Source organism: Pelophylax lessonae (genome assembly GCF_965119305.1).
Source record: "Pelophylax lessonae genome assembly, chromosome: 1".
Classification (NCBI taxonomy): Eukaryota; Metazoa; Chordata; class Amphibia; order Anura; family Ranidae; genus Pelophylax; species Pelophylax lessonae.
This window is the reverse complement of record NC_138768.1, coordinates 131,638,732-131,651,748: the sequence shown is the minus strand read 5'-3', so window position 1 is coordinate 131,651,748 and position 13,017 is coordinate 131,638,732.

The following is a 13,017-nucleotide window of genomic DNA, read 5'->3' as shown; positions in this document are numbered from 1 at the left end:
CCAGAGACTGGGGATTTGATAGACTTTTCTGTTGAGGAGGAACAACCCGGTGAGCCTCCTGCAGAAGAGGTGACTTCAGTGCATGGCGCTGTTGACCCTTGCATACAACAATCTGTGGCCCTGAAGGATTTGTGCAAGGCCACCAATGTTTCACTTTACTTCCCAGTGGAACAGCTGGCAGCTGGGCAGAACACTACTGGCCTCTGCCCACAAAAATAAACTCTGCAGGAGCTCCAGGGAGAGAATGCAATCGGCACCTCACAATGGCAACTTGAGCTGATATTGGTGGATGGGACTTCGGTATTCACTGACAGCAACCCAGCAGAAGAGCTGGCAACAGGGCAGAGTGCTGCTGGCCTCTGCCCACAACTAACAGAAGATGAAGTGAGCCCAGCCACCAGGTCTTCTCTCCAGAGGCTTAAAGGACTCCAGGGAGAAGGGCCAGTCCACACTTCTCCCCAGCAGGGGTTATGTTCTACGAGAGACGCAGAGGTTGGCTGGGTGAGTAACGCTTTGTTCCGGACAATCTGTTTGGGTTACTGTGTGGGTGCAGACGTTGGGGAACTGGAACTAGGGGCTAACTTTGAAGTCAACCCGTTTGGAGTCTCCTTCTGTGTTAGTCTCCTGCTGAAAGGGGGGATATGTGACAGGAGTAGGGATGAGCTTCGAGTTCGAGTCTTAGGTAAGTTCGACTCAAACAATCGCCAATTCGATCGTTCGTCGAATGACGAACAAATGTACTTCTTTGCGGGAAATTTGAGTTTCCTATAATGCACTGCACGCGCGCCGCATGTGCAGCGCGTTGCAATTGGCCAAAGCATGCACCTTGACCTCATGCTTTGGCCAATCAAATAATCTCTGCCATGATTGGACTAAAGGCAGGCTGCCTTTAGCCAATCATGGCTCAGGGGCTAAGTACACGCCCCACACTACATAAAGGCTGCTTGCGCAGCCGCAGCGTGTAGTGTCATTGTACGGGCGATGAGACAGGAACAGGCACGCAATTCAGGCATGGAGAGAGTAGTTTTTTTTTGAGTCAGACAGTGCAGAGAGACATTCCTAGCAGTGTAGGGAGAGACAGGTTCCTGTGTGAGGTAGGGAGAGATTGAATTCTTTACATCATATCAGACAGTATAGCGCAAGTGAGTGAGTAGCAGTGTAGGGGGGGGCCCAAGATTCCTGTGTGAGGTAGGGAGAGTTGTCTTTCTTTACATCAGATACCAGTCACAGTATTGTTCATCGGTCAGTTTCTGCAACATTCTATAATATTCACAGACCTGTAGGAATAGAGATCACTGCAGATATCAGCCACAGTAACCTTTGCTCAGTTGTGGATCTTTCTATAGGGATCACAGACCTGTAGGAATAGAGGTCACTGCAGATATCAGCCACAGTAACCTTTGCTCAGTTGTGGATCTTTCTATAGGGATCACAGACCTGTAGGAATAGAGGTCACTGCAGATATCAGCCACAGTAACCATGGCTCAGTTGTGGATCTTTCTATAGGGATCACAAACCTGAGGTCTTGGTTACGGTGTTCAGGCACCACCTTCCCCAAAGGCCCAATTTTTGGCACTTGTATAGCACATGCGATTTCAAATTTGCATGGAATTCTTACCAGCAGGTCCCGTTCCGGCACCCAGCAAGAGTAACTGCGAGGCCTTGGTTACGGTGTTCGGGCACCACCTTCCGCAAAGGCCCAATTTTTGGCTCTTGTATAGCACATGCGATTTCAAATTTGCATGGAATTCTTACCAGCGTGTCCCGTTCCGACACCCAGCAAGAGTAACTGCGAGGCCTTGGTTACAGTGTTCAGGCAACACCTACCGCAAAGGCCCAATTTTTGGCACTTGTATAGCACATGCGGTTTCAAATTTGCATGGAATTCTTACCAGCAGGTCCGGTTACGGCACCCAGCAAGATTAACTGCGAGGGGTTGATTACGGTGTTCAGGCACCAGCAACACCAAAGACTCAATTTTTGGCACCTGTATGACAAGTACATGCGATTTCATATTAGTATGGATTTTTTAGCAGCAGAGCCCGTTCATGCACCCAGCAAGAGTAACTGCGAAGTGTTACGGTGTTCAGGCACCATCAACAAGCAAGGCCCAATTTTTCTGCACCCGTATGACAAGTACAGTGCCTTTGCGAAATTATTCGGCCCCCTTGAACTTTGCAACCTTTTTCCACTTTTCAGGCTTCAAACATAAAGATATAAAACTGTAATTTTTTGTGAAGAATCAAACAACAAGTGGGACACAATCATGAAGTGGAACGAAATTTATTGGATATTTCAAACTTTAAACAAATAAAAAACTGAAAAATTGGGCATGCAAAATTATTCAGCCCCCTTAAGTTAATACTTTGTAGCGCCACCTTTTGCTGCGATTACAGCTGTAAGTCGCTTGGGGTATGTCTCTATCAGTTTTGCACATCGAGAGATTGAAATTTTTGCCCATTCCTCCTTGCAAAACAGCTCGAGCTCAGTGAGGTTGGATGGAGAGTGTTTGTGAACAGCAGTTTTCAGTTCTTTCCACAGATTCTCGATTGGATTCAGGTCTGGACTTTGACATGGCCATTCTAACACCTGGATATGTTTATTTGTGAACCATTCCATTGTATATTTTGCTTTATGTTTTGGATCATTGTCTTGTTGGAAGACAAATCTCCGTCCCAGTCTTAGGTCTTTTGCAGACTCCATCAGGTTTTCTTACAGAATGGTCCTGTATTTGGCTCCATCCATCTTCCCATCAATTTTAACCATCTTCCCTTTCCCTGCTGAAGAAAAGCAGGCCCAACACATGATGCTGCCACCACCATGTTTGACAGTGGGGATGGTGTGTTCAGGGTTATGAGCGGTGTTGATTTTACGCCAAACATAACGTTTTGCATTGTTGCCAAAAAGTTCGATTTTGGTTTTATCAGACCAGAGCACCTTCTTCCACGTTTGGTGTGTCTTCCAGGTGGCTTGTGGCAAACTTTAAAATACACTTTTTATGGATATCTTTAGGAAATGGCTTTCTTCTTGCCACTCTTCCATAAAGGCCAGATTTGTGCAGTATACGACTGATTGTTGTCCTATGGACAGAGTCTCCCACCTCAGCTGTAGATCTCTGCAGTTCATCCAGAGTGATCATGGGCCTCTTTTGCTGCATCTCTGATCAGTCTTCTCCTTGTAAGAGCTGAAAGTTTAGAGGGACGGCCAGGTCTTCGTAGATTTGCAGTGGTCTGATACTCCTTCCATTTCAATATTATTGCTTGCACAGTGCTCCTTGGGATGTTTAAAGCTTGGGAAATCTTTTTCTATCCAAATCCGGCTTTAAACTTCTCCACAGCAGTATCTCGGACCTGCCTGGTGTGTTCCTTGTTCTTCATGATGCTCTCTGCGTTTTAAACGGACCTCTGAGACTATCACAGTGCAGGTGCATTTATATGGAGACTTGATTACACACAGGTGGATTCCATTTATCATCATTAGTCATTTAGGTCAACATTGGATCATTTAGAGATCCTCACTGAACTTCTGGAGAGAGTTTGCTGCACTGAAAGTAAAAGGGGCTGAATAGTTTTGCACGCCCAATTTTTCAGTTTTTTATTTGTTAAAGTTTGAAATATCCAATAAATTTCCATCCACTTCATGATTGTGTCCCACTTGTTGTTGATTCTTCACAAAAAAATTACAGTTTTATATCTTTAGGTTTGAAGCCTGAAATGTGGCAAAAGGTCGCAAAGTTCAAGGGGGCCGAATACTTTCGCAAGGCACTGTACATGTCATTTGAAACTTGTATGTATATTTGTATATGACATTTTATGCTTTAGAAATTTCAGTATAGCTGCAGCAGGCTACATACATTGTAGAGATGCACTACTTTACTGGCACATTCAGGGGACTCCCCATAAACGATATTTAAAGGAATTTTTCATTTTTATAGTTACACTTTAAGCCTCACTAAAGTCAATAAATCAGTGCTCCTTTAAAAAAAGATTGTTTTTAAAAAAACTTTTTTTTCATTGCTACATGTTCCCCAGGTCAGGACCCGGACCCCCATACACTTTTTTGGGGCAATAACTTGAATTTAAGCCTTCAAAATGAGGCAGTTTGATTTTCGAGGTTCGAGTCCCATAGACTTCAATGGGGTTAGTTTGTTCGAACAAACTTTTCCTCTGTTCGCGGTGTTCTGATGCGAAGCGAACCGGGGGGTGTTCGGCTCATCACTAGACAGGAGTCACTTTGGGTCAGGGGGCTTGTGGAACCCAAACTACTTTAGAGAGGTCGGGAAACTCCTTGTCCAGCTTCCCCGGCCCCTCTTATGTGTAAGTCACCCTGTGTCTATTCGGGGCACAGGGTGACCAAGAACCCCAGTCGGGTCTGCACTAATCAGACTCCCTGTAAAACCACACCGGACTTTGTGTTACCACGGTTATCCCGGATTCTATATGTGTGGTTTGTGTGGAAAGAATGAAGGGCCTCTTTCACTTGGGACAATAATATTTCTGAACAATATCCCTCAAGAAATATATAAAGATAAACAATTTGACTTTTTAGGTTGCTTGAATATTGTTGGAGTGTCTCATAGACCCTTGCTAGATAGTTAAGTGGGTGGGGTTTGTTATTGTCAAGTACCTGTATTTCATTGTTCGTAAATTCGATCTTGTACCCTGAATGAATTAGTTTGTGAACCCATTTGTCCTGAATCAAAAGATGTCGAGGGTTCCTGAAAGCAACGCAGACGTCCCCCCCAGCCCCGAATCGGGTGAGGGTGCCCCTTCATGCCGAAGAGGATTTGTCCGCCTTACCGGACTGGCTAGTCTTGGGCTTAGTCGACCACGCCTTCTTGTTCCATCCAGAGGCACTGAACGGTTTACCTTTTTCTTGCGCCCGAGGCACGCAAAAAAAAACACCTTACTGCAGGGCGCCTTACCTTTTGGGGATTGGGGGAGAATAGTACTCTTACCCCCCCATTATCCTTTGATCAACTCTTTCAAGGAGTCTCCAAACAGACGTTCACCCAAAAAGTGGAGATCTGTTAAGGCCTTCTTAGAAGCCTGGTCCGCTGACCAGCTCTTCAGCCACACCATGCGGCATATGGCAATCCCTACCGCTGACACTCTTGCAACCAGAGGGGCCGCATCCAGGTATTATTTGACAGTATTATCCGCGCTATGGAGAAATACTCTATTTCTAGAGATGATAGAAAAAACTGAAGAAGCAGCTGCTGCCTACCCCAGAAATATAGACCGGAGGTCTATATTAAAAATAGTGCAAGAATAGTGAGGCAATTGGCGCTGCCCATGCTAGATTGTAAATACGGGTAGATCAATCTCTCATGTATACAATTCAGCTTAGATATATGTATAAATATGCATAAAGACAATATTGTGCAATAAACAACATTATGTGAAATCACAGTTTCTAAATAAATATAAAGTGACTTAGTGCAATGCATCAGTGCGCATGGTTTCCAATAATGTCACTAAATATATGTGCGCATGTGTGATAGTGATAAATTGGCCAGATATGGCTGGTAATAGTGACTGGAAACCCTCAAACAGTTAGTTAGTTAAACATAGGCTACTAATCAGAATAAATAGCGACATATAAGCCACTAAAAATAGTGAACAAAAAATGAATATGTTATAAAAAAGTGAAAAAATTGTAGTACATGCAAGTGATAAGAAATTATTTATCTATAAAAATTTAAAAATGTATGCATTTTATATACAATAAATAGTAGAGAAAGAGATCTGTGGCGTTTTTTTTGCAAATCAATCACTTAAATAAAAAAGAGGCAAGTTCATGTGAAGTTCATAAAAAGGTATATATAAAAAATTGGGCTGCAACGGTGTCTGGTTCAATGGGCGATTCTCGTGGTGCTCCAGTTAAAAAGTGCCGGGTGTGGCATCCAGGGCTGCATCACACAGGAAAACCAGGGCCTGGGCCATCTGGTCCGTGAGCTCAATCAGAGTCGGGGAAACTTATATCAGTGGTCAAGTTACCCCTAAGCACTTTAACCCATTCCGTTACCGTCTGAGAAGCCAGAACAGATGCACAGACGGGTTTTTGTATCGAGCCCACCAAAAGATGCAGGTAGCAGGAAAGGGATTCCACCCGTCTATCCACCGGGTCTGTAAACGCCAGGGAGTCTTCCACAGGCACCACAGTAGATTTGTTTAACCTGGAAACAGGGTGATCCACCGTAGGCGACACCATAGAGCGGTTCGAAACCGAGTCAGCAAAGGGATAACGGCATTTAAAGCGCTTTGGCACCACTAGCACGTACTTAATGCGCCGCAATTGCTCATTCACAATATTGTGAAAGTCCTCGGGACAAGGGAACACCTGACCCGACTTCTGGGCTTTGCAGGAGGCAAAAACGACCCGCTTTCCTGACTGAGTAGGCTCATCATCCAATTTCATTGTCTCCATACCCGAACGAATCAGTGCTTCCACCATAGGACGTTCCCGCGCTGCAGCCGAGGAGAACATATCCTCCTCACCATCCGACTGAGAGGACAGGGATCCCTCAGGGAGGGGGTTGTCTAAGGCGACCATATCAGGCTCTGAATCAGAGGACAGAGAAGGCAGTGGCCAGTGACATTTTTCATTACAGACGCCAGATTTTCGAATGCTGCAGAAAGAGGCATGAGAGACTGTGATCCGGATGCACCAGCAGTCGCACTGAGGGGGCCTGGAGGAGAAAGAACTGCTTGTGACTCCATTTTGCAAGTTGTATAAAAAAAGGTGTATCTGCCCTTTAAATCCTGATCGTGGTCCGTACCTCTATATCGCGCTGTAATCAGAGTCACCCTTAAAGAGTGGCAGGAGCAGAGTGTGCCTGAGGAATGCCCAAAATAAGACCCCTATACTGTACCACATCACAGTGTAAGCAGCAACTCTGCAGCATTGATATTCAGCATGAAACGTCCCACAGGAAGTGACATAGAATCACAAGAGACCGAAGACTGCCTATGTACCTCCAGGCTACAACAAAATAGTGCCAATGCAAAAGCATAGGAAGCTCAAGGAAAATGGCAGCTGTACCTTATACACAGAGAACGATGCCCACACCTAGGATGGTGGTGGCTGAAAACACTGCCATGTGTTCAGGACCCAGACAGGAGGCCACCACAGGGATCTACCTTAAAAGACCCTTCAGGACAAGGTAACAGTGTACATCCCCCACTGCCTCCGGGCACCAGGCGCCGAATATAGCTCCCCCATGCGGGAGCAGGGAGGGTAGGGCCTAGTCCTGATTGGCCTGGAGGATCTTTCAGGAAAAAACAGAGTCCTGTTATCCCCAGGAGTGGGCCCACATCACCTCTTACAGAGGCCGCTAGGGACATGAGGGGTATACTATTACTCACCATACCATGGACCGGGTGGACTCCGCTCCGGGCAGACCGCCTCCCACACTGAGTGGGGGTGCTGCCAGCCAAGGGGTATGCTGCGACTCAGGGCATTCCAGGTGGATGTGTCCTGGCGAGACATCCGCTCGCAGGCTCGTCCCCATCCACAGGGGCTCAGTCGTGGCGAGGCCTAGTCAGACCATAACCTGCTCACGCTCGTTGGCCAGGCTGGGAAACCGTAAGGATCTAGATTATCCAGTGCAAAACCGCAGCCGGCTGTCGCTTGTGGTTCACCAGGAGGATCCCCCTAACACTAGCAAGCGATAGTGAGTAAAGATAAATAAATATAAACGAAACATAAAACAAAACATTCTTAAAAGAATAAAAAACTGAGACCGAAGTCCCTAGGTCCTATTCCTTCACTAGGCAGCAAGAAACTGATTTGAGTGTTTGGGGGATTATGCCAAGAAGGACAGCCCCTATAGGCGTGTCAGTGAATTTATTTCACTGCCAAGTCTACTCCTGTAGATGGCGCATAACCCAAAAGGTAAAGAAGCATTGCTGCTGCATCTGTCAATGGACGATAGAGAAATGCAAGTTTTACTGAGTGTTACTATAGCACGTGATAACACATAGCACTTGCTGGGTGCTGCAACACTGATTTAGATTGGTGCCCAAATGGACAACTACAGCAGTAGGCAATGCACCAGCTCTGCAATGCACCAGAATCCACTTGCCGTGTTGTGGAGTGCTGCATTAAATAATGCTACAGAGACGTTTTTATCCTTTGCTGTGTGTTGGCACCCCATGTTTAACGAATGGGTTGTGTTAACATAACTCACTTTAAAGTGAAAAATACCGTACATTAACCGGTTGCCGACCGCCGCACGACTATATACTGCGGCGGTCAGCCCCGGCCAGGCAGAGTGACGTATCGGTACGTCACTCGCCTGTCACTGACTTGCGAGCCTATCGCGGGCGGGCGCGCGCCCGCCGAGGCGCGCGCCCGCCGCGGCTCGTTCACAGACAAGTCAGTGCGTGTGACCGGCGGACTCGATGTCCGCCGGTCACACTGCGATCGCTCCTGTGAAGGGAGAAAGACAGAGCAGCTTGTGTAAACAAGCTGCCTGTCAGTTCTCCCTGTGTAAAAGTGAAGATCTGTCCGTTCTACTATTTAGAACGGTTGATCTTTGCTTTTACACCAATAGGAATGTCCCTACACAGTAGAAAGCACGCCCCTAGGACACACTTAACCCCTCCCTGTCCAATAAAGTTAACCCCTTCCCTGCCAGTGTCATTTTTGCAGTAATAGTGCATATGTATAGCACTGATTACTGCAGTAATGTCACTGGTACCCCCAAAAGTGTCAAAAATGTCAGTCAAGGGTCCGATCTGTCCGCCGCAATGTCGCAGTACCGAAAAAAAAAAATCGCAGATCGCCGCCATTACGCGTTAAAAAAAAAAACACCAAAAATGACAAAAATCTTTCCCTTTGTTAGTAAACGCGATAACTTTTGCGCAAACCAATCAAAATACGCTTTTTGCGATTTTTTTTACCAAACATAGGTAGCATAAAACAAATTGGCTGAAAAATGTTAAAAAATTTTGATTTTTACTTTTTTTTTGGGGGAATTTCATATAAAAAAATGTGAAAAATATTGTTATTTTTGCAAAATTTACGCTCTTTTTTTGTTTATAGCGCGTGATCAAAAAATCGCACAGGTGATCAAATACCACCAAAAGAAAGCTCTGTTTGTGGGAAAAAAAGGACGTCAAATTCGTTTAGGTACAGCGTCGCACGACCGCGCAATTGTCCGTTAAAGTCACGCAGTAAAAAAATCGCAAAAAAACCCCTGGTCCTTTAGCAGCCAAATCCTCCGGGGCTTAAGTGGTTAACCACTTTAATACCGGTAGGATTTGCCCCCTTAATGACCAGGACCTATTTTGCAGCACTGAGTTATTTTAAACAGACAATCGTGCGGTTGTGCGACGCTGTACCCAAATGAAATTAATGTCCTTTTTTCCTCCCAAATAGAGCTTTCTTTTGATGGCATTTGATCACCTGTGCAATTTTTATTTTCTGTGCTATAAACAAAAAAGAGAGACAATTTTGAAAAAAAAAAAATAATATTTTTCACATTCTGTTATATAAAAGTGGATATTTCTGCGCTAATATAATTATAAAAAATTAGTATTGTAGGGTGAGCTGCTGCACAAAGGAATCACAGAAAAAACCCATAGTGAATATTAAACGAAAATGTGCTGCGCTAGAAAATAGTGAATAATGAAATCACCAAAAAAATACAAAAAATATATAATACAGAAAATATATATATCACTCTGTATGTGTGTCAGGATAAGGTAACCAGAAATTAATCAGTATTCCTTAAAAATGTGAATTTCACCAATGTATATCAATAATCACATAAATCATAAATCATCCAGTGTAAAATATAATAAAGTGAAAAATTAGGATAATAATTAAATTAAATCCCAATAAAGTCCATGCAAAAATTAGGAGAAAATCCAAGAGGGTGTGCCACAAGATCCCAAAGAGTGCATCCACGCAATTCCTTGTAAAAATATAATAGACACCAACGTGTAAATCACCCAGGGAAAATCAGATGGCTGCTTACCAGAACGGGTAGGTCTCTCAAGCTAATGAGTAGACCACAGAAAGCTCCCTGATGACACCCCTGATGACGCTAACCTATAGCGAAACCGGTCGGGTGACCCAGACGTGACGAGACCACGCCCCCAACAAGCCGGCTACCTAGATACTAACAGCGAGGGAGATGTTCGTTCGTTTCCAGCGTACCTGTAACCTTTAGATGCCTTGAATTCACATCGCAAATGTGAGTGGTTTTATCTGCTTTTTACTTTTAAATAAATGCCTTGTATACGGAGTTACACTATGTCCCTGTCGTAATTTGTTTCCCACTATGTGGACATCGCCATTGAGAGTTTAAAGGAGACATCCTGTGGCCATCCTTGGCATTACACTTAAGCTTTCTGTGGTCTACTCATTAGCTTGAGAGACCTACCCGTTCTGGTAAGCAGCCATCTGATTTTCCCTGGGTGATTTACACGTTGGTGTCTATTATATTTTTACAAGGAATTGCGTGGATGCACTCTTTGGGATCTTGTGGCACACCCTCTTGGATTTTCTCCTAATTTTTGCATGGACTTTATTGGGATTTAATTTAATTATTATCCTAATTTTTCACTTTATTATATTTTACACTGGATGATTTATGATTTATGTGATTATTGATATACATTGGTGAAATTCACATTTTTAAGGAATACTGATTAATTTCTGGTTACCTTATCCTGACACACATACAGAGTGATATATATATTTTCTGTATTATATATTTTTTGTATTTTTTTGGTGATTTCATTATTCACTATTTTCTAGCGCAGCACATTTTCGTTTAACATTCTGTTATATGACATTCTCAAAAAAAAAAAAATTAAAAAAAAAAAAAAAATTTAACATTTTAGGCAAAATTTTTTTCTGCTACATATTTTTGGTAAAAAAAAAAAAAAATCTCAATAAACGTATTTTGATTAGTGTGCACAAAAGTTATCGCTTCTACTAACTACAGCAAAGATTTATGCCATTTTTATTGTTTTTTTTTTTCACTTTTGGGGGTACCAGTGACATTACTACAGTAATCAATGCTAAAAATATGCACTGTTACTGTAATAATGCCATTGGCAGGGAAGGGGTTAACCCCGTGGGTGATCAAGGGGTTAAGTGTGAGCCTAGGGGAGTGATTCTAACTCTGGGGGGCGTGGCTTGTGAAATGATCACAGAGACATGCGATCCTATATAGCTCTGTGATCATCCCAGGTAGAAGGACGGTCGGCTGTGTTTACAACAGCCGACAGTCCTCCTCTCTCAGCGGGGGAACGATCGCGGGTGTCAGGTGGCAATCAGAGCCACCCGACACCTGCATCGGCTTCCCCGTTGACGATCAGTAGCGGGAGCGTGCTGCCGCTGGCGCGCGCCCGCCCCCTAGCTGCCCCCGGACAAGCGACGTAGATCGCCTGCCGCAGTAAAAATACAGTAAGCGGTCTGGAAGTGGTTAACTTATGTGTGGTAATCCTCCACAGCAGAACGTGTGTGTAAAAGGCCCATAAAAAAAAACATTACAACCAGTTTAGCTATATTTAGATACCCTGTCATGTCAAGAGACTATAGCAGTCCATATAGTGAACTTGGTGTTGAGGTATTCACTTTAGGTCATCATAGAGGACAAGGGGGCACTCTTTACGTCTAGAGAAAAAGAGATTTAGTATCCAAATACAGAAAGTTTTTTTTTACCGCAAAAGAGCTGTGAAAATGTGGAGTAGACTCCCTCCAGTGGTGGTTCTGGTCAGCTCAAGATTGCTTTTAAAAAGGCCTGGATTCTTTCCTAGGTGTACATAATATACCTGGGTACTAATATTTATAGGTAAAGTTGATCAAGGGAATATCCGATTGCCTCTCAGGGGATCAGGAAGGATTTTTTTCCCCTGCTGTAGCAAATTGGATCATGCTTTGCTGGGGTTTTTTGCCTTCCTCTGGATTACCTGTGGGTATAGGATTGTGTATATGGGATTCTTTCTTTTTCTTTCTTTCTGGCAGAAGCCATTTCTTTCACTTTTACTGTCCTCATTGTATACCAGGCATCACTAAATGGCGGACTATGGGTCAAATCTGGACCAAGTCAATGTTCTGTCTGGCCCAGCGACGGTCGTGCCATTTAGGATCTGCCTTTTTTTCCCCCTCAGCCGCCGCTGCCCGCTAGCATTGTTGTCTTTACAGTTGTGTTTTGGGTTTGGTGCCTCAAACCAAGGTTTTTGGGACTTTAAGGGCAAGAGTAAACAAAGTAAAGTATCATAGAATAAAAATTGAACAGTTTATTTTCAAAAAAGTTTTACAAGGTAATAGACAAGTTTGTCATGGGTGGGTTTAAGGTCCATCGGTGAGAGAAGTGAAGAAGTTAGAAAGGTAGGTGACAAGGTGAAAAATGGTGACTTTTGAGGAACATTTGTCTCTGTTCCATGCGTGTATTTCAGGCTTGGAACTTGTTCAGAGAAAAATGTCCAGGAGATTATCCTACGCGTTTCGGCTGTATAGGTATTAGCCTTTTTCAAAGGATAAGTCACCATGTATCTTTCTTTTGTCTGGTCTATGTGTGAAAGGTTTTCCCCAGGTTTCTAATTTGCATCAGGAACTAAGGCTGCTTAGGCTAAATCATATAGATTAGCTGTACTGGTAGAATCCAAAAAAGGAGTGGGTGAAATTCACCTTGTCACCTACCTTTCTAACTTCTTCACTTCTCTCCAGAGACAACACCCCGGGAGATGCTGCACCTTGAAACGTTTTTTTTCTGCTATACCTGACAAAAACTACAAACTTTCTCTCATCTTGAGGAACTCCTTTTTTGGATTCTACCAGTACAGCTAATCTATATGATTTAGCCTAAGCAGCTTTAGTTCCTGATGCGACTTAGGTTTCTTTCACACATGGACCAGACAAAAGAAAGATACATGGTGACTTATCCTTGAAAAAGGCTAATACCTATACAGCCGAAATGCGTAGGATAATCTTCTGGACATTTTCCTATGAACAAAGTTTCAAGCCTGAAATACACGCATGGAACAACAGAGACAA